Raw genomic sequence first — 21,014 nt, 5'->3', positions numbered from 1 at the left:
CCTCTGACCAGTGGTGTGCCGCAAAGATCAGTGTTTTCTGTCATTTATATAAATGATTTGGATGTGAACATAGGAGGTATGGTTGGTAAGTTTGCAGATGACACTAAAATTGGAGGTATGGTGGATAACGAAGAAGGTTACCTCGGAGTTTAATGGGACTTTGATCAGATGGGCCAATGGGTGAAGTGTGGCAGATGGAATTTAATTTAGATAAATGTGAGGTGCTGGCAAATCAGGGCAGGACTTATACGCTTAATGGTAAGGTCCTGAGGAGAGTTGCTGAACAAAGAGAACTTGGAGTGCAGGTTCATAGTTCCTTGAAAGTGGAATCGCAGGTAGATAGGATAGTGAAGAAGGTGTTTGGTATGCTTACCTTTATTGGTCAGTGCATTGATTATAGGATTTGGGGAGGTCATGTTATGGCTGTACAGGACATTGGTTAGGCTCCTTTTGGAATACTACATTCAATTCAGGTCTTCCTGCTATAGGAAGGATGTTGCCCGAGTTACAGGGTTTGAGTTATAGGAAGAAGCATTTTTAAGCTGGGGTTATTTTTCCTGGAGTGTCAGAGGGGTGACCTTATATAGGTGAGTGTATGGAATGTTCTGCCAGAGGAAATGGTGGAGGCTGGTACAATTACAGCATTGAAAATGCATCTGGATGGGTGTGTGAATAGGCAGGTTTTATAGGAATATGGACCAAGTGCTGACAAATAGGATTAGATTAGGTTGGTGTATCTGGTATGGATTAGTTGAACCGAAGGGTCTGTTTCCATGCTGTATATCTCTATGACTCTAAATGTTGGTCATTTCGAAACAGCGAGAGGAGACATTTCATTGGGGAAAGAAAAACTGGCAGAGGCATTGGACAAATATTTTGAATGGAAATTTATGGGTGATTGAGCAACATGGACTATGACAACAGTTGTGGTAGAATCATTCCTGATGAAGGGCTTTTGACCGAAATGTCGACTCTCCTGCTCCTCGGATGTTGCTTGACCTGCTGTGCTTTTCCAGCACCACACTCTCAACTCTGATCTCCAGCATCTGCAGTCCTCACTTTCACTGAGGTGTCTGGTAAGAGCCATCTCACTCCAGCTTTTGTATTTTTCACAACCAGCTTGGCAAGTTTTACTAGGCCACAGTGAGTTGCTGATTAACAGGGATTACTGCTAACACCTTACTTATTAATATTCAGGTTCCTCTCTTTCTAATCATAGAGGAATGAGAGTAGTGTGGATCTTGCAGCTGCTCTTGAGGTGCAGGCTTTTCTGATGGATTTCTTATGGTCTTTACAAAGCAGAAGCAGAAAATTTTTAATTTAAATCATTTCCTGGAATGTTTATATTTGCAAAAAAAGTGACAAAAAGAAATGAAGAAGGAGAGATTTCTTTTTTTAACCCAGTGCTTGTTGGTGGGGTCTGCACGTGTTTGTCAAGTGTCAATCCGGACAGAGTTTTTTTCCAAATAAAAACACGAAAGAAACAACAACATTTAAAAGACATTTGGATAAGTGCATGATTAGGAAAGGCTGGAGGGTTTTTTTTTAGATCCCCTACAGCGTGGAAATAGGCCCAACAACTCCACATTGACCCTCCGAATAGTAACCCACCCAGACCCATTTCCCTCTGATGAAAGCACTTAACACTATGGGTAATTTAGCATGGCCAATTCACCTGACCTGCACATCTTTAGACTGTGGGAGAAGACCAGAGCAAACCCACACAGACACAGGGTGTGCAAACTCCACACCGACAGTTGCCCAAGGCTGGAATTGAACCTGGGACCCTGGTGCTGTGAGACAGCAGTGCTAACCACTGAGCCACCATGCCACCATCAAATACAGGCAAGTGGGACTGGTTAATTTGGGAACACAGGAGGGGTTGGACCGAAGGGTTTGTTTTCATGCTGCATGACTCTACAAACATGCCAAATATATTAGATGTTGGGAGTTCTTAACATGGAAATCAGAACTGGCAAATTCAGCTCACTGCTTGCTCCAAAGGATCTCCATGGTAAGCACCAAAGTACTAACGTCTCAAGCATTCCCTATGGGCAACAACCACAAGGACACCAATATCAGCAAACATTGACATCTGATGTATGACAGCCATAAACAACCCTCATGGCACATATGGGATACTTTTCATTGCAAGGCTGTATTAGTAACTATCTTTGTGACACTGCTGCAAGGAAAACACACCAAGCTGATGGACTGGGCCAGGCTGTATCTCTGATCTCAAACACTCTGAACCTACCTAAATGCTTACAGCAGCCTTGCCTTGCCTTGTCTTGCCTTTTGGTGCTTTGCCCTTTCAGCAAGAGTTGAAAAGTGTGGCACTGCAAAAGCACAGCTGGTCAGGAAGCATCTGAGAAGCAGGAGAGGCGACGTTTCAAGCATAAGCTCTTAATCATGAATGAGGGGATGGCCCAAGGGGGCTGAGAGATAAAGGGGAGGGGGGTGTGGGGCTGGGGGCGAGGTAGCTGGGAAGGGGGTGAGGGGTGATGGTGATAGATCAGAAAGGAGGGTAGAATGGATGGGCAGGAAGGATAATGGACAGGTAGGATCGTTCAAGAGGGCAGTGCCGAGTTGGAAGGTTGGCTCTGGGAGAAGGTAGGGGAGTGGAAATGAAGAAACCAGATACCTGGAGGAATAACACCTCATCTTCCACCTTGGGACCCTCCAACCACACGGGATCAATGTAGATTTCACCAGTTTCTTCATTCCGCTCACCACCCCCCCACCTTATCCTAGATCTAACCTTCCAACTTGGCACCGCCCTCTTGAACTGTCCTACCTGTCCAACTTCCTTCCCACCTATCTGCTCCAACCTCCCCTCTGAGCTACCACCATCACCCCTCACCTTCATCAATCTATCACATTCCCAGCTACCTTCTCCCACAGCCCCAACCCCCCTCCCACTTATCTTTCAGCCCCCTTGGGCCACTTCCTCATTCCTGATAAAGTGATTATGTTCGAAATGTCAACTCTCCTATTCCTCGGATGCTGCCTGACCGGCTGTGCTTTTTCAGCACTGCACTTTTCGACTCTGACCTCCAGCATCTACAATGCTCACTTTGCCCTTTCAGCAAGAACTGCCAGGCTCATATTTCTTATGAGTTGCCTGACCACCTAGTACATGCAGAGAAGAACAAAGTTTGTTATGGTTGGAAGCAGTCCTCAGTCAAATCAAGGCTCGCCCTCACTCAGGGGGTCTTGGCACAATAAGTCAAGGGTAGCCTCTGATGCCAGTCCATGGCCTTGTCCATGATCTGTCAACTACTTGGAGAGTCAGAGTCTTTAAATAAGGGGCGAAGAATGAAGTCCCCCACCCATCTTGACTCTTTCTGTCCTATTACAGGATGTTTTCTTCCTGGAATGAAAGAGAGGCAGGTATTATGTGAGCTGAAAGTGGATGACACAACAAGAACTGTTGATGCAGTAGGGAGGTGTCCGAGTGAGTGAGAAGTCAGTGGTAGTGCCGAGTTAGTGATATCATGATATGGAGTGGGTGACAGCGAGTGAGAGAAGATGCTGCAAGACTGTAGTGAGAGTAGTGGAGCACGAGTCTTGTGGAAGGTGGGTACTGAGCAAAGATAGAGGTATCAATGAGAAGATAGTGGCACTTGTGCTGATGGGTGCAAAAGGTCATTGACCTTCCTACATTGCTGTGCAATCCTGCAGATGGCTGAGATGACACTAACATGGGTGGAAACCGCGGACCAGGTTGGCATGGTGTGACGTTGTGGACTTCACTCCTGGTCCGGGAGGAAGAGGACATCCTGTGTCTGTATCTCCTGTTCAGCAGGACCTGCAGGTCCCTGCCTGCAAAGCAGGGTGGCAATCCTTCAGAAAAACTTGTAGCCAAAAAAATTAGATTCAGTCCTTCATGTCTCATGAAACAAACCAGATTCTGATTGGGCTGAAGAGGGTCGGTGAGGTGAGATTGTTTCCATTGGTTAGGGAATCTCAAATATGGGGGCACAACTCAGGATAAGGGATGATTGTTTTAGGACTGATATGATAAGACAAATCTTCACTCAAAGGAATCTTTGGAATTCTCTGATCCAGAAGGTTGTGGAGACTTCATCATTGAATGCATTGAAGGCATGGATTGTTGGTTTCTCAGGGAGTCACAGGGCATGGGGATTAGGCAGGAAAGGGAAGTAGAAACCTGAGGTTAGTTATAATCTTATTGAATGGTGCCGGAGGCTCAATGGGCATATGGTCGACTTCTGCTCCTATTCCTTATTTTGTTGCATTCTTCCGTCATACTTTGTTTCACAATGCTACCATGAAACACCTTGAAGCACTTCATTATGTTAAAGGAGCATGGATATAAAACTTGAACATCTTTGTTAGAAAAAGGTTGTCTGCTCTTCTTCCAAAAATATAATCCCTCATTGAAAAACAGATAAGTAAATTTAGTGTGCTCCATCAACATCTCCTAAGCCGTAAATCTCCCATGCAAATCATTTCTCCAGGTAATTCAATACTCTGTACTGGTTTGTTCCACATGCTTGAAAATGATTGCTCTGTAGTTCAGAAAAGGCTGTGCTAATGCTCACATACTTTGTTGGTAAATAGATCAATTTTCTTAAACCAGAAAATCAAGATTTGGTGGTTAGAGCAATTAAATTCGTATGCAAGTGAGCAAGAGCATACCAATGTACATAAAGTTTGAGTTGCATTTCTAGTTAAGGTTGATCTGGTTGGAATAGCTCCAAGGACATTCCCATCTGATGCTTTATTACAATCAGCGTGACTGTGGTAATGATTTGACTTCATGTTGCTAATGAAACTTTTGTACTAGAGGCTGAAAACTCTTTGCAACAACGAACCTAAAGTTCAAATGCAAACTTCCAATTGACAAGCCTCCAAATAAATTCAGAGAATGACTTTAATTAACTTGCCCTGAGATAATAGCCTAGAAATTCCTTTTTTTATTATTCACTTGTGGGTGTTGCTGGCTGGCCATCCCCAGCTTCCCTTGAGAAGGTGATGGTGAGCTGCTTTCTTGAACCACTGCTGTGGGTTAGCCCCCAATGCCATTAGGGAGGGAATTCCAGGATTTTGATCCAGTGACAGTGAAGCAACGGCGATACATTTGCAAGTCAGGATGGTGGGGGCTTGGAGGGAAACTCGGAAGTGATGGTACTCCAATATATCTGCAGCCATTGTCCTTTTATATGGAAGTGGTCGTGGCTTTGGAAGGTGCTATCCTTGGTGAATTTCTGCAGTGCATCTTGTAGGTATTGCACACTGCTGTTACTGAGCATTGGTGGTGGAGGGAGTGCTAATCAAGTGGGCTGCCTTGTCCTAGTTGGAGTCAAGATTCTTGAGTTTTGTTGAGGCTGCACCCTTCCAGGCAAGAAGGGAGTATTCCATCATGCTCCTGCCTTGTGTCTTGTAGAGGGTGGACAGGCTTTGGTGAATCAGAAGGTGAGTTGGGTATCAACATGTTCCTAGCCTCTGACCTGCTCCTGCAACCATTGTGTTTATGTGGGAAGTCCACTTGAGATGCTGGTCAATGGTCACTCACAGGATGTGGCAGCAAGGGATTCAGTAGTGGTAAAACCATTAAATGACAAGGAATGGTGGCTAGATTGTCTCTCTTATTGGAGATGGTCGTTGCCTAGCATTTGTGTGGCGCAACTGTTTCTTGCTACTTGTCAGCTTAAGCCTGGATATTGTCCAAATTTTGTTGCATTTGAACATGGACTGCATCAGTACCTGAGGAGTCACAAGTGGTGACATGAGAGGTTCATTCCTGATGAAGGGGTTTTGCCCGAAACATCAATTCTCATGCACCTTGGATGCTGCCTGACCTGCTGTGCTTTTCCAGCACCACGCTCTCAACTCTGCAATGCCAAATATGTCATAACTTTCTCATAATGTGTAAGCAATTCTTCTATTGTGACTGCTGAATCTCTCTCAGAACCATCAGCATCTTGAACACTTTACCTGCCTCCTATGGACCATCAGAGTTTCATTTCCTTCCAGTCCTCAAATCAAAAGCCTTCAACTGTGGCTGGTTAGTACGACAACACGTTCTGAATGTCACTGTAAATAACTGACAGGTTTCACACACATTCTTCAAACTTCTGCATTTTCCATGTCTACAGCTGGGTTAATGGTAACTACAACTATCTACATCAAAAACCACTGCATCAGAATCAGCAGCCATGCAGTCGGAGCAAACAGCAGATTCAACATAATCCCACAAAAATTCAGCAGCAGAAATTACACAAATATATTTATCATTGCTTCCAAAATGTTTTTCATTATTCTCAGGCTTTCTTCAATGTACTCTTTGAGCAAATCTTCTTGAAGATATTTCCTTTCCTTTAAACCTAACAAAACACAAATTTGCAAACCTGTTGTTTACAGTTTCTTCCATATTCAGAGATTATTTTGCCTACATTTTCACTTTCACTACATACTACCTCCAAAATGTTGAATCTAAAACATTTATAGAAGCTTCAGATTTAATGAAAACAATATTAACAGAAGGAAGGTTATTGATGAAGCAGTTGAAGATGGTTGGGCCAAGGACATTACCCTGAGGAGCTCCTGAAGAGATGTCCTGCAGCTGAGATAACTGACCTCTAACAACCATGACCATCTTCTTGTGTGCCAGCTATGACTCCAACCAGCAGAGAGTTTGCCCCCCGGTACCCATTGATTCCAGTTTTGCTCAGACTCCTTAATGCTACACCAGTCGATTGCAGTCTTGACATCAATGGCTGTCATTCTTACTTCACCTCTAAATTTCAGCTCTTTGGTGGATGTTTGAACCAAGGCTGTGAAAAGGTCAGGAGCTGAGTGGCCCTGGTGGAGCACAGACTGGGCATCATTGAGCAGGTTATTGCTGAGTAGGTGCTGCTTGATAATACTGTTGATGACACCTTCCATCACTTTACTGACGATCAAGAGTAGACTGATGGGTGGTAATTGGCTGGGTTACATTTATTGCTTTGTATATACAGGGCATAACCTGGCAATTACTCAAATCGTTGGATAGATGCCAGTGTTCTAACTGTACTAGACTGGCTTGGCTAGGGAAGCAGCAAGTTCTGGAGCACGTCTTGAGTACTATTGCTGGAATATTGTCATGACTCATAACCTTCACAGAACCCAGTGCCTCTTGATATCATGTGATGTGAATCAATTTGGCTGAAGGCTGGGGACCACTGGAGGAGGCAGAGATGGATCATCCACTCGCCGCTTTTGGTTGAAGTTTGCTGCCAAAACTTCAGCCTTACCTTTTATACTCAAATCTCCTGATCAGGTGTACCCTAGAACTCTGGGAAGCTAGGGAAGTAATTGCTGGGCCCCTTGCTGAGATATTTGTATCATTGATAGTCACAGGTGAGGTGCCAGATGAATGGAGGTTGGCTAATGTAGTGGCACTATTTAAGAAAGGTGGTAAGGAAACACCAGGAAACTATAGACCAGTGATCGCCTGACATCAGTGGTGTGCAAGTTGTTGAAGGGAATCCTGAGGCACAGGATTTACATGTATTTGGAAAGGCAAGGACTCTATGGATAGTCAACATAGCTTTATATGTGGGAAATCATGTCTTATTAACTTGATTGAGTAATGAAGAGGATTGATGAGGGCAGAGCAGTGGAAATGATCTATACAACAAGGTTTCTCATGGGAGACTGGTTAGTAAAGTTAGATCACATGGAATAGAGGGCGAACTAGCCATTCTGTCACAGGTGGAAGACAGAGGGAGTGGTGAAAGGTTGCTTTCAGACCAGAGGCCTGTGACTAGTAGTGTATCACAAGGATCGGTGCTGGGTCCATTCCTTTTCATCATTTACATAAATGATTTGGATATGAACATAGGAGGTATGATTTATAAGTTTGCAGATGACACCAAATTTGGTGGTGCAGTGGACAGCGAAGGTGGTTACTTCGGAGTTCAACAGGACCTTTGTGGGCTGAGGAGCGGCAGGTGGAGTTTAATTTAGATAAATGTGAGGTGCTGCATTTTGGAAAGGCAAATCAGAGCAGGACTTATACACTTAGTGATAATGTCCTGGGGACGATTGCAAAACAAAGAGAGCTTGGAGTGCAGGTCGCAAGTAGACAGAATAGTGAAGAAGGTACATGGTATCCTTGTCTTTATTGGTCAATGCATTGAGCGTAGGAGTTGAGAGGTCATGTTGTGGCTGTACAGGACATTGGTTAGGCCACTTTTGGAATATTGCATTCAGTTCTGGTCTCACTGCTTTAGGAAGGATGTTGTGAAACTTGAAAAGGCTCAGAAAAGATTTACAAGGATGTTGCCAGGGAGCTATAGGGAGAGATTGAATACGCCAGGGCTATTTTCCCTGGAATGTCGAAGGCTGAGGGGTGACCTTATAGAGGTTTATAAAATAATGAGGGGCATGGATAGGGTAAATAGACAGGTTCTTTTCCCTGGGGTGGGTGAGTCCAGAACTAGAGGGCATGGGTTTAGGGTGAGAGGGGAAAAATATGAAAGAGACCTAAGGGGCAACTTTTTCACGCAGAGGGCTGTGTGTATGTGTATGGAATGAGCTGCCAGAGGAAGTGGTGGAGGCTGGTACAATTACAACATTGAAAAGGCATCTGGATGGGTATATGAGTAGGAAGGGTTTGGAGGGGTATGGGCAAAATGTTGGCAAATTGAACTCGATTAATTTAAGATATCTGGTTGGCATGGACTAATTGGACTGAAGGGTTTGTTTCCATTCTGTATATCTCTATGACTGTCCGATGTGTTGGACTCTTCCATCTTTTGAGGATGGGGATATTCGTGGAGCCTCCTCACGCAGTGAGTTTTTTATTGTTCATGACTGGATGTGGCAGGAATGCAAAGCTTAGATCTGATCCCCAGGTTGTGGGATCACTCAGCTCTGTCCATCCTTATACTGATTGGAATGTAAGTAGTCCTCTTTAGTTGTTGCCCCAGGTTGACACCTCAAACGTATGTGCTCAGTGCTGCTCCTGGCATGCACTCCTACACTTTCTGTTGGACCATGGTTGATCCCCTGGCTTGATGATAATGGTTGAGTCGGGGATATACCAGGCCATGAGATTACAGTTTGTTCTGGAGTACAAGTCTGCTGCTGCTGTTGGACCACAAAGCCCCAGTCTTGAGTTGCTAGATTTGCTTGAAATTGTCCCATTAGGCACGGTGGTAGTGCCACATAAAACAATGTAAGGTATTCTCAATGTGAATGCGGGACTTTGCCTTCACAAGAACTGTGCGGTTGTCGCTTTTATCAATACTGTCATGGACAGATGCATCTGCAGCTGGCAGATTGGTCAGGACAAGGTCAAGAATGTTTTTCCCTCTTTGTTGATTTGCTCACCACCTGCCTCACCCCCCTCTAACATCGATGTCCTTCAGGACCTGATCAACCCAATCGATAGTACTGTTGTCAATCCAGTCTTGGTGATTTGACATTAAATCCCGAACCCAGAGTACATTTCCGTTCTTGTTCAATGTGGAGGAGTATTGATTCACCAGCTGTGGGAGGATGGTACGTAGTCGTCAGGTTTTCTTCCCATGTTTAACTGGAAGCTATGGGACTTTATAGAGTCTGGTATCAATGGTAAAGACTCCAAGGTCAACTCTCTCTTGACTATAGGCCACTGTGGTGCCACCTCTGCTAGGTCTGTCCACCGGTGGGACAGGACATAGCCAGGGATGGTGATGGTGCTGTCTGGGACATTGTCTGAAAGGTATGATTCCATGAATATGACTATGCCAGGCTGTTACTTGACTAGTCTGTGAGACAGTTCTCCCAATTTTGGCACTAGCCCCCAAGTGTTTGTAAAGAGGGCTTTGCAGGGTTGACAGGACTGTTTCTGCCGTTGTCCTTTCTGTTGCCTAGTTTGAGTGCCAGGTGGTCTGTCCTGTTTCATTTCTTTTGAGACTTTGTTGTAATTGGTACAACTGAATAGCTTGCTAGGTCATTTCCGAGGGCAACTGAGAGTCAGCAATATTGCTGTGGATCTGGAGTCACATGTGGGCCAGAATAAGTGAGGATGTAAGATTTCCTTTCCTGAAGGACTTTAGTGAACTAGGTTTTTCCCAACAATTGACAGAATTCATGGTTATCAGCAGATTCTTAACTCCAGATACTTGTTTTCTTTTACTTGAATTCAAAGTTCCACCATCTGCTCGGGTGGGATTTCAACCCGTATCCCCAGATCATTAGCTGAGTTTCTGAATTAATATTCTTGCGATAATACCATGAGACCATTACCTCTGCACATACTGTAAACACAAAGAGTGAAAGGACCTGGGTGAAAATCTCTAATCATGAATGATAATGGTTGGGGTTCCCTGAACTGGGCCTGATTAACATTGGTTCAGTGTGACAGGTGAAGAGTAAATCAAAATTACGCTGCTATTTGTGCTGCATTGGCCCTTGAGAAAGTGGAGCCTGGGTGAGATGGCGAGGCAGGGAGGGAAGTTACAAATGAATGGAAATAGGACCTTGACAGGAGCAGAGATATGGGTTGGGTATCCTTCAATGTTTAGGTGAATAATCCATTCAATGGCTTCAGCTCACACAGTGCGAATGGTCGAGATGTCACTGGGAGTGGTTCTTTGAGGGCAGCATGTGAGCAATGGTTTGACTTGGACAGCCACAGTCACTAGGTGCATCTCCCTTGTTAGCTGTAAAATCACCAACCACAACCTAATAACTGATCTGAGTGACCATAAGACCAGAGGAAATAGGAAGAGGAGTAACTCGCTCAGGCCCTCGAGCCTGGTGATGTTCCAAGTTTCAACATTCCACAGAAAGTCTGCATAACCTTCAACTGTTTGAGGGCAGGCAGGGAAGATGTGTCTCTTCACAGTGAAGCTGACAGCTCCAGTTGGAGGGAGACTGAGAGTGAGCCTTTGGAGACAAGAGATGAGGTTGCGATGGTGGAGGGAGAAACCCCTCAGTGAAGAGATTGAGCATCAGGGATGGGTTTTGAAGTCATTCAGAGTCATGGCCTACATTTTACCACCACCCACCTAATACCAGCTTGTTTTCCTATTCTGGGCCTTCACTAACCTGATTCTATATGAAGCCAACCCTCTGGTCAAATCTAATGTTAAGTGGAGAGTAAACCCTGGGTAGCCATTTGAACACTTAAGGTGGTGACACCATTTATACCTTTCAGTGTTGTCGTTGCATTGATAAGATAATAGTGATGCTTGTAGTTATTTCACCATTAGAAAGCATGAGATTGAAATAACTCTGTATCTGTACAAAGCCATGTTAACAGTACAAGTATCTGTCTTTACCTCTGGTCTCTTCAGCGACTACAATCTGTGTGATTTTTGTGTTTCAGAATCTTGGGACTCCTCTCTCATCTGGACGGTATTGTTTTGCTGGATTCACTCAGAATGAGATAAATCATTCTTTGAAGTTTGGGCACCAAGAACACTCAAGATTCCTAAACACCCCCCTCACAATGCAAAACACCCTCCAACTCATTAAAAATATCCTTCACTTAATGCATGGAAACCCAGGCAAGTGTTGGCTAGAATGCTTAAGCACAATTTATTTCATTTTGTACATAAACAACAACACAGAGCATTAAAGTCAGGTGTCAATGGCCACTCCCACTCTTCATGCAGAGCCTGAAAGAGGAAATTCAGTATAGTTCTTTCCATAAGCCTGCATTCTAATGTTTGAGGTTATTGCTTGTGGGCATACCTCCAATGAACTGCAAAGGAAGAAACAGTGCTGTAGAATCCTGAAGTGGACCCCCACCTTTGTTCTCCCATCTCCTACTTCTCCCTGCAAGTTCCAGATCTGCATGGGGCATTTATGACAATGACAAATGTTGCTGCTGACAAATATAAACTATGTCCCATGTTACTAAATCATGGGTTAGAAGTTTAAACTGCAGAGTGGCATGCAGGAGGTTGATATAGAACATAAACATAGAGGACCCCAGTTGAGCCAAATGGTCTGTTTTTGCATTCTATTCATAATTCTTTGAATTTTACTTACTCTCTTGGTTTAAAATTGTGGAAATGGCTGTGATACAGACTCAATGCTGTGCCAAGGGTATGGTTGTGCTCAGGAGGAGGTGTTAGCAAAACAGCTGTTGGAATATTTCAGGCAAGGTCAGGGACAAGAGGAGGCTTGCTATGTTTTACTTTTTAATATATTGAGGAGGTGACAATGCATCTGTCGACCTTGACCATCCTGAAAAGGTCATTGTATCTTCTTAGATACTGTTGCTGTGAGCATTGAGTGTGTCTAACACCTTCTGCCACTCTTTTCCATACACAGACTTTTAACCACGGCAGGGAACTAAAACCTTTCTCCTGCACTTCCTGCAGCAATATTCACACATTCGTCTTGCTCAAACAGCTTGCCCTGCTTGTTTGAAAGTTAGAGCCAAGTGTCTGAGGTTACATCCCATTTCACAAAGCAGCAACAATTGCTCATCAGGAATAGCCCACCAGCAATAATTGCCATAATTTCTAACGCAAATATGCTTGTACCCACAACTTAGAACAGAGCAGGTAGCCAGCAACCTCCATGACCAGCCACAGAACAGCAGGATCATTTAGCAACTGTTGTCAAACCCACCAAATTTGTCTAAAATTCTACTGCCTATTGAGAACCAAGACATACCTGATGTGACCTTTTAGGTAAGCCTTTGCTACAGACACATGTCACCTCCACTTAACCCATGAGAGTAAGGGAGATTCATAGCATTAGGAATGATAAATGCAATGCCAAAATGGGCCATTTGGCCCAATTGGACTGTACTGGTGTTGAAGGACTGTACTAGTGTTGAAGTGCTGCCAATACCTCACTCTGAAACATGTGGCACTCCTAATCAACTGTGAAATAGCTGTTGAACTCCTATTTGAATTTTCAGTACCATTGATTGATACTTCCCATTGGTACTAACCAACATTCTTTAAATAGATCTCTTGGTGCTCTTTTCGAAATGACCATTTAAAGTTTTACTGTGCATTTTATTGGAGCCAGGAGGCTTTCCAGAGCTATCACTTCACCAGGCTACCTCATTTTGTGCAACACACCACGCCATCCTGCAGATCAACAACAGACTGGTAACATTCACGGAACTCTTGGCAGCTTGCCAGCACAGTGCTAAATATGGCCAGAAACTGAAAGTGATTCTGGCTTCACACTACTGGTACATGGCAAACACTGAACTTCACCTCGATATATAGGGCACTTCACGTCTGCCATATTTGGAGCAGCGCAAGAATTTCCACATCAGCGTGGGAGTGTAATCAGTAGAAGGACATCATTGTAAATTAGACTCGTGCCCACTTCTGTGAACTTCTTGAGTTTAGAAATAGAGCCAGGGTTGTTGTTTCTCAGCAAATCGCCCATTTAATCCACTTCACTCACAGACTGCTTGGTTGCCGAAAAGGAAATCAGGCTGAATAACTAAATTAAATCAGTATTTTAAATCTAAGGCTTTGCTTCAATGCCTTGAGCTAAATACAAAATCATCCTACTTGTTCTTTGAAAGGTCATTGCTGACTTGGAATCATTAATGCAGCTGAAAACTATTCAGTCTCTCGTGCAAGCTTCTGTTGACATGCTAAAAGCCGAGTAGTGACACATCCATTGGTTATGATTCGTATCACTACTTGCTTCCCACAAGTCTGACCAGAGTGTCTCATTACCTCAGAAGTGCAAATCCACCAGATGCCAATAAAACCCAGGATAATTTTTTTATATGTGAGGTATATATACAGTGGTGGTCATGTTTAATTGAACTGATTTGAAAAGGGTTCTTGTCAAAATAGAAGTTATGGGAAATAAATTGAAAAAGTCTATATGATAAAATATTGTCCAAAACTTTTCTCAGTGCTGCTCCTGCTATGCTGGTATTGCTGAGGAGAAAAGCAGGGTCAATTCTGAAGCTTATCCTGTCTATATTTAGGACATAAAACGTGTCAAGTTACATTTATTTAGTGATTATCTAAGTCTTTTTTTTTGGAAAGTCTAGGGATTTCTCCCTGCTGAGTTAGTTTACTTCAATCAGTGTTTTCTTTCTTTCATGGGATCTGGGTGTCCAGGCTTGGTCAATGTCTATTGTCAAAATAGATCGACTGGACATATGTCAGATTTCCTTCCCTTGAAGAAAACTTCAATGGATCAGAATTTTTAAAAAATTTGTAGTTTTGTGGTTACCAACTGATTTATTAACTGAATTAAAACTGTACCAGTTGACTTAGTGGGGTTTGAACCTTTGACCCAGAGCATTTTTCTTGGTCTTAGGTCAATAGTCCAATGACATTACCATGACAACACCAACAGGGAAGTAGGAAGACTGCAAGTGACCTCAGTATCAAGTTATGTTAGCCGAAATAGCCCACTGAACCTACACCTGGGGAGGAAGCATTCACTGAAATGGGGGCAAGTAGAAGTGGGAGGACACAAAAATTCACACTGTCAGCCGACATACCAGCTTGCCATTTTATCAGAGGCAGAAAAGCTACTGATATATCAGCAGTGCAGAGACAATTCATGTTAGACCATGGCCAATTCTCAGAAGTCTGTTGGAATTTTTCACACGCACAGCAGCTTCCTGTAGTGCGGGTAATATGGCAGCTGCCTAGAGTGGGCTTTCCACTCGGGGAACCTGCAGATTGAGAGGTCTTTCTGCCCACCTGATCACAAGGCTGCCCAGTTTCTCTCTCTCTCTCTGTCTCTCACTTTCTTTACTGACACCGCACACTGGAGCACCTTCCATGCTAGATCAAAACTGCACCAGTTGACTTAGTGGGATTTGAACCCTTGACCCTGAGCATTTTTATTGGTCTCCTACTGGCCCAACAGCTTTTTAAAATATTAAAACATACTTTATTCTTAAAAAAAAATCTTTACATGTGTACATAATCACAAACACAGTTCGGTTCTATGCAGTAGCATATCAAGGAAACAAGCAAACAAACATTGTAGTTTGACTGTATCCAAACAAACCAAAGTCTTGAACCAGGCTTGATTTACATACATTTGAGGCACCAGGAGGGTCCGATAACTGGCCTAACAACTCTTTGAGAGCCCATCCCTGGAGCTCAATCGATGGTTACCTCTTCCAGCCACTAATTGGTCATCTTAGGAAAACCACTGATGAGTGATTGTTACCAACAGATCATGGGTTTTGATCTCTGTTTGAAAAATATGTTAAGGGTCTGATTCAAAATTCAAAATTCTGCCATTGAGATTATCAATGATCTCTGCAGGACATGAGCATATTTGTCCATTGAACAAGAATTACATGATATTTGGTTGTGGTTGCATAGCTTTTCAGCACCTCATTATTCACACACATTTACTTGGATGGGATGGACAAGTGAATGCATTCAAGTGTAAATATACAACTTATTTAGAAGAGATAAGTGAAGAAAATTGGCAAGAGAAAGAGGTACAGTTGAACTGTGTTCAGCTGCAAACTACTGACGTATGAATAGATTCCCTATAGTGTGGAAACAGGCCCTTCAGCCCAACAAGTCCACACCAATCCTCCAAAGAGCAACCTACCCTCCTAACACTATAGACAATTTAGCACAGCCAATTCACCTAACCTGCACATCTTTGGACTGTGGGAGGAAACCCATGCAAAAACAGGGAGAATGTGCAAACTCTACACAGGCAGTTTCCCGAGGTGGGAATTGAACCCAGGTCCCTGGCGCTATGAGGCAGTGGTGCTAACTGCTGATCCACCATGCTGCCCTCAGTGTGGTGAACAGATTGGAGGGGAACTTGCAAGTGATGTTGTTTCTATTTATCTGCTGTTCTTGTCCTTCTAGTTGACAATGGCCCTGGGTTTGAAAGCTGCTGTCCAAGAAACCTTGGTGAATTTCTGCTTTGCATCTTGTATTTAGTACATACTGTTGCTACTGACCATCTATGGTGGAGGGACTGAATGCTTGTGGATATGATACTATAGGCTTTTGCTAGCTGCTGTGCATTTCAAATCATTTTCCAAATCCTGAGGTCCTGACTCTGTGTGTATGAGCTAATCTGGTAACCCAAACTGACTTGGTGCAAAATCCCAAGAAAATCACCAAAACCAGCCATTTCCATCATTTCTCTATTGTCTCTCCCTAAGCCCATCCGAAGCTCTGGTGGGAGATCAGGAAAATTACATTATGCCCAAATCTGCATTAATCAAATTATTCCAAAAACGAAAAGGGTTGGTATTCTTTTACCTACAAATAAAGAAAACAATTGTCAGGACATTATACATTGGCTCCAGAAGCAAACAGTTGTTAAGGAAGATAAATTGACAGTATTTTGGATGTTAGTTCTTGTTTGGAGTCACACCTAGCAACCAGACTTGTGCAACAGCTGGTATCATGTAAATTTTTATAAAACAAATTCTTCATTCTGCATTTTTGCCTTTCGCGTGAACATGAATAATTCAAGGCGTGCATGTGGCTACTGAGCAATAGTCAGATGGCACCTTAAACCCTAAGATTTATACGATTTAGTTTTAAATTATGCAAGCTGAACTATATGGGTGCAGTGCCTTCCAATCTGTGTTTGTAAGTATACAGTTGCTGCCTTTTTATGATGTTAACTCTCAATATCAAAAATTCACTGTCCACTTTTGGAGCAACACCTCCCCAATCCTGGCTGGACAACCCTATTGTGAAGGTGCCACCTTGCTTTGGTTCAGTCTGCAGACTTCGCTGTAGAAGGTAGAACTGCACCAGCTGTCCAGCAACCCCTTTTCAGGGCTGATGATGTGGAAATCCCAGCACCCTGCCTCTATTCCTGATGAAGAGCTTTTGCTCGAAACGTCAATTTTCCTGCTCCTCGGATGCGGCCAGACCCTGCTGTGCTTTTCAAGCCCCACTCTAATCTAGAATCTGGTTTCCAGCATCTGCAGTCCTTCTTTTTACCACTGATGTGGAAATCCCAATGAAGAGACCCACCCTAGTCTTTATGTTGCCCTCTTCCCTTTTGGCAATGACCTTGGAAGGGGATAGCAGAGGCTCAACATGGCAGAGACCATCTCAAAACCTCACTGCAAGCTTGGGCCCAGTATATTCAGTCTTGACCTAGAAATTCATTCGTTCAAATGGACTGGAACAGGGATGGATTTTTGAAGTTTCTATTTAAGACTAGCTGATCTCAATGGGCATAGTTTGCGGTCAAAGAAAAATTACACATCTTAGAGTCATAGAGTCATAGGGATGTACAGCACAGAAACAGACCCTTCAGTCCAACCTGTCCAAGCCAATCAGATATCCCAATCCAATCTAGTCCCACCTGCCAGCACCCGGCCCATATCCCCCCAACCCCTTCCTAATCATATAGCCATCCAGATGTCTTTTAAATGTTGCAATTATACTAGCCTCCACCACTTCCTCTGGCAGCTCATTCCCCTCTGTGCAAAAAAGCTGCCCCTTAAGTCTCTTTTATATCTTTCCCCTCTCACCCTAAACCTATGCCCTCTAGTTCTGGACTCCCTCACCCCAGGGAAAAGAACTTGTCTATTTACCCTATCCATGCCCCTCACGGTTTTATAAATCTCTATAAGGTCACCCCTCAGCCTCTGACACTCCAGGGAAAACAGCCCCAGTCTGTTCAATCTCTACCTATCGTTCAAATCCTCCAATGCTTGAGACATCCTTATAAGTCGTTTCTGAACCCTTTCAAGTTTCACAACATCTTTCTGATAGGAAGGAGACCAGAATTGCTCGCAATATTCCAATAGTGGTCTAACCAATGTCCTGTACAGTCGCAACATGACCTCCCAACTCCTATACTCAATACTCTGACCAATAAAGGAAAGCATACCAAACGTCTTCTTCACTATCCTGTCTACCTGCGACTCCACTTTCAAGGAGCTATGAACCTGCACTCCAAGGTCTCTTTGTTCAGCAACACTCCCTAGGACCTTACCATTAAGTGTATAAGTCTATAAGATTTGCTTTCCAAAAACGCAGCACCTTGCATTTATCTTTAATTAAACTCCATCTGCCACTCCTCAGCCCATTGGCTCATGTGGTCAAGATCTCATTGTAATCCGAGATAACTTTCTTCGCTGTCCACTACACCTCCATTTTTGGTGTCATATGCAAGCTTACTAACTATACCTCTGGACTAAGCACCAACCCTTGTGGCACTCCACTGGTCACAGGCCTCCAGTCTGAAAAACAACCCTCCACCTCCACCCTCTGTCTTTTACCTTTGAGCCAGTTCTGTATCTAAATGGCTAGTTCTACCTGTATTCAATGAGATCTAACCTTGCTAACCATTCTCCCATGGGGAATCTTGTTGAATGCCTTACTGAAGTCCATATAGATCACGTCTACCACTCTGTCCTCATCAATCCTCTTTGTTACTTCTTCAAAAGACTCAATCAAGTTTGTGAGACATGATTTCCCATGCACAAAGCCATGTTGACTATCCCTAATCAGTCCTTGCCTTTCCAAATACGTGTACATCCTGTTCCTCAGGATTCCCTCCAACAACTTGCCCACCACAGACATCAGGCTCACTGGTCCATAGTTCCCTGGCTTATCCTTACCACCCTTATTAAATAGTTGCACCACGTTAGCCAACCTCCAGTCTTCTAGTGCATGACCTGTGGCTATCGATGATACAAATATGTCAGAAAGAGGCCCAGCAATCACTTCTCTAGCTTCCAGCAGAGTTCTAAGTTAAACCTGATCAGGTCCTGGGGATGTATCCACCTTTATGCGTTTCAAGACATCTAGCACTTCCTCCTTTGTAATATGGACATTTTTCAAGATGTCATCATCTATTTCCCTACAGTCTATATCTTCCATATTCTTTTCCACAGTAAATACTGATGCAAAATACTTGTTTAGTATCTCCCCCACCTTCTGCGGCTCCACACAATGGCTGCCTTGCTGATCTTTGAGGGGCCCTATTCTCTCCCTAGTTACCCTTTTGTCCTTAATGTATTTGTAAAAACCCTTTGGATTCTTCTTACTTCTATTTGCCAAAGCTATTTCATGTCCACTTTTTTCCCTCCTGATTTCCCTCTTAAGTATACTCCTACTTCCTTTATACTCTCTAAGGATTCACTCAATCTATCCTGTTTATACCTTACATATGATTCCTTCTTTTTCTTAAGCAAACCCTCAATTTCTTTAGTCATCCAGCATTCCCCATACCTACCAGCCTTCCCTTTCACCCTGACACGGATATACTGTCTCTGGATTGTTGTTATCTCATTTCTGAAGGCTTCCCATTTTCCAGCCGTCCCTTTACCTGCGAACATCTGCGTCCAATCAGCTTTCGTAAGTTCTTGCCTAATAATACTGTCAAAATTGGCCTTTCCTCAATTTAGAACATCAACTGTTAGAGCTGGTCTTTCCTTTTCCATCACTATTTTAAAACTAGTAGAATTATAGTTGCTGGCCCCAAAGTGCTCCCCCACTGACACCACAGTCACCTGCCCTGCCTTATTTCCCAAGAGTAGGTCAAGTTTTGCACCTTCTGTAATAGGTACATCCACATACTGAATCAGAAAGTTTTCTTGTACACTGTTCACAAATTCCTCTCCATCTAAACCCTTAACAGTATGGCAGTCCCAATCTATGTTTGTAAAGTTAAAATCCCCTACCATAACCACTGTATTATTCTTACAGAAGACTCATACATTACCTGCCTACCTCTCTTAACTTTCCTAGAGTTAACCCATCTATGTGACCTAATCTGCGACTTTTTTCCCTTCCTATAAGTGCTATCTATCATACCCTTTTGCTCTTGTAAATTCCTCATTGCCTCTAACTGTTGGTTCAACTGTTCCATTCGACCACAAGTCTGTTCTCTGTTTTGCTGCGGGCTCGGAATTGTGATATCTGAGAGCTGTGGAAAATCTGACGGAATAAGCAAGGGCTCAGAGAAGTACTCACTTCACTTCCAGCGGGAAAGATGTACCGGGGCAAATATTGCAGCAAATCATGGGAGCTGGGGTTGAGGGATATGTAGACATGTTCCTCATGGCCAGGGCATCAATAAAATAAAGAAATATGTTTAGTGACTGGGCTTGCTATGCTAATGTAAAAGGTACAGCTTGTCATCTCTTCTTCAGTTCATTGAACTTTTCACAGCAATTCTCTTCGAGCACATATACTTAAACTGTATATCTTAAACAGTGATGTATGTAAAATGCAGCTCCTCGTTCATTATGCTATCACTAGCTGCTATTGCTCCCACATTAACTGGTTGAATGGAAATCTCTGCAATCTTCTTGCAATTTGTGCCACTTTCCTACTACATGTCACATCCCTGTACAGCATGTTGATGAATACATGTTCTACATACCATAAAGTCATAGAGACATACAGCACAGAAACAAACCCTTCGGTCCAACTTATCCATGCTGACCAGATATCTTAACCCAATCTAGTCCCATTTACCAGCACTTGGCTCATATCCCTCCAAACCTTTCCTATTCATATACCCATCCTGATGCCTTTTTAATGTTGTCATTGTACCAGCCTCATTACTTCCTCTGGCAGCTCATTCCATACATACAACACCCTCTGTGCAAAAACGTTGCCCGTCCCTCTCTCTTAAACCTTTCTGTCTCACCTTAAACCTATGCCCTCTAATTTTGGACTGTCCCACCCCAGTGGAAAGACCTTGTCTAGTCTATCCATGCCCTTCATGATTTTATAAACCTTTATAAGTTCACCCCGCAGCCTCCGACGCTCCAGGGAAAACAGCCCCAACCTATTCAGCTTCTCCCTATAGCTTATAAACCCTCCAACAGTGGCAACATCCTCGTAAATCTTTTCTGAAGCTTTTCAAGTTGCACAATGTCCTTCCTCAAACAGGGAGACGAGAATTGTACAAATCTCCACGAGAGGCCTAGCCAATGTCCTGTACAGCCGCAATATGACCTCCCAACTCCTATACTCAATGCAGTGACCAATAAAGGCAAGTGTACCAAATGCCTTCTTCACTATCCTGTCTACGTGCAACTCGACTTTCAAGGAAACCTGAACCTGCACTCTAAGATCCCTTTGTTCAGC

Source organism: Chiloscyllium punctatum, chromosome 1 (assembly GCF_047496795.1).
Source record: "Chiloscyllium punctatum isolate Juve2018m chromosome 1, sChiPun1.3, whole genome shotgun sequence".
Lineage (NCBI taxonomy): Eukaryota > Metazoa > Chordata > Chondrichthyes > Orectolobiformes > Hemiscylliidae > Chiloscyllium > Chiloscyllium punctatum.
The sequence above is the reverse complement of the archived record's forward strand: the minus strand, read 5'-3'. Positions refer to the sequence as shown.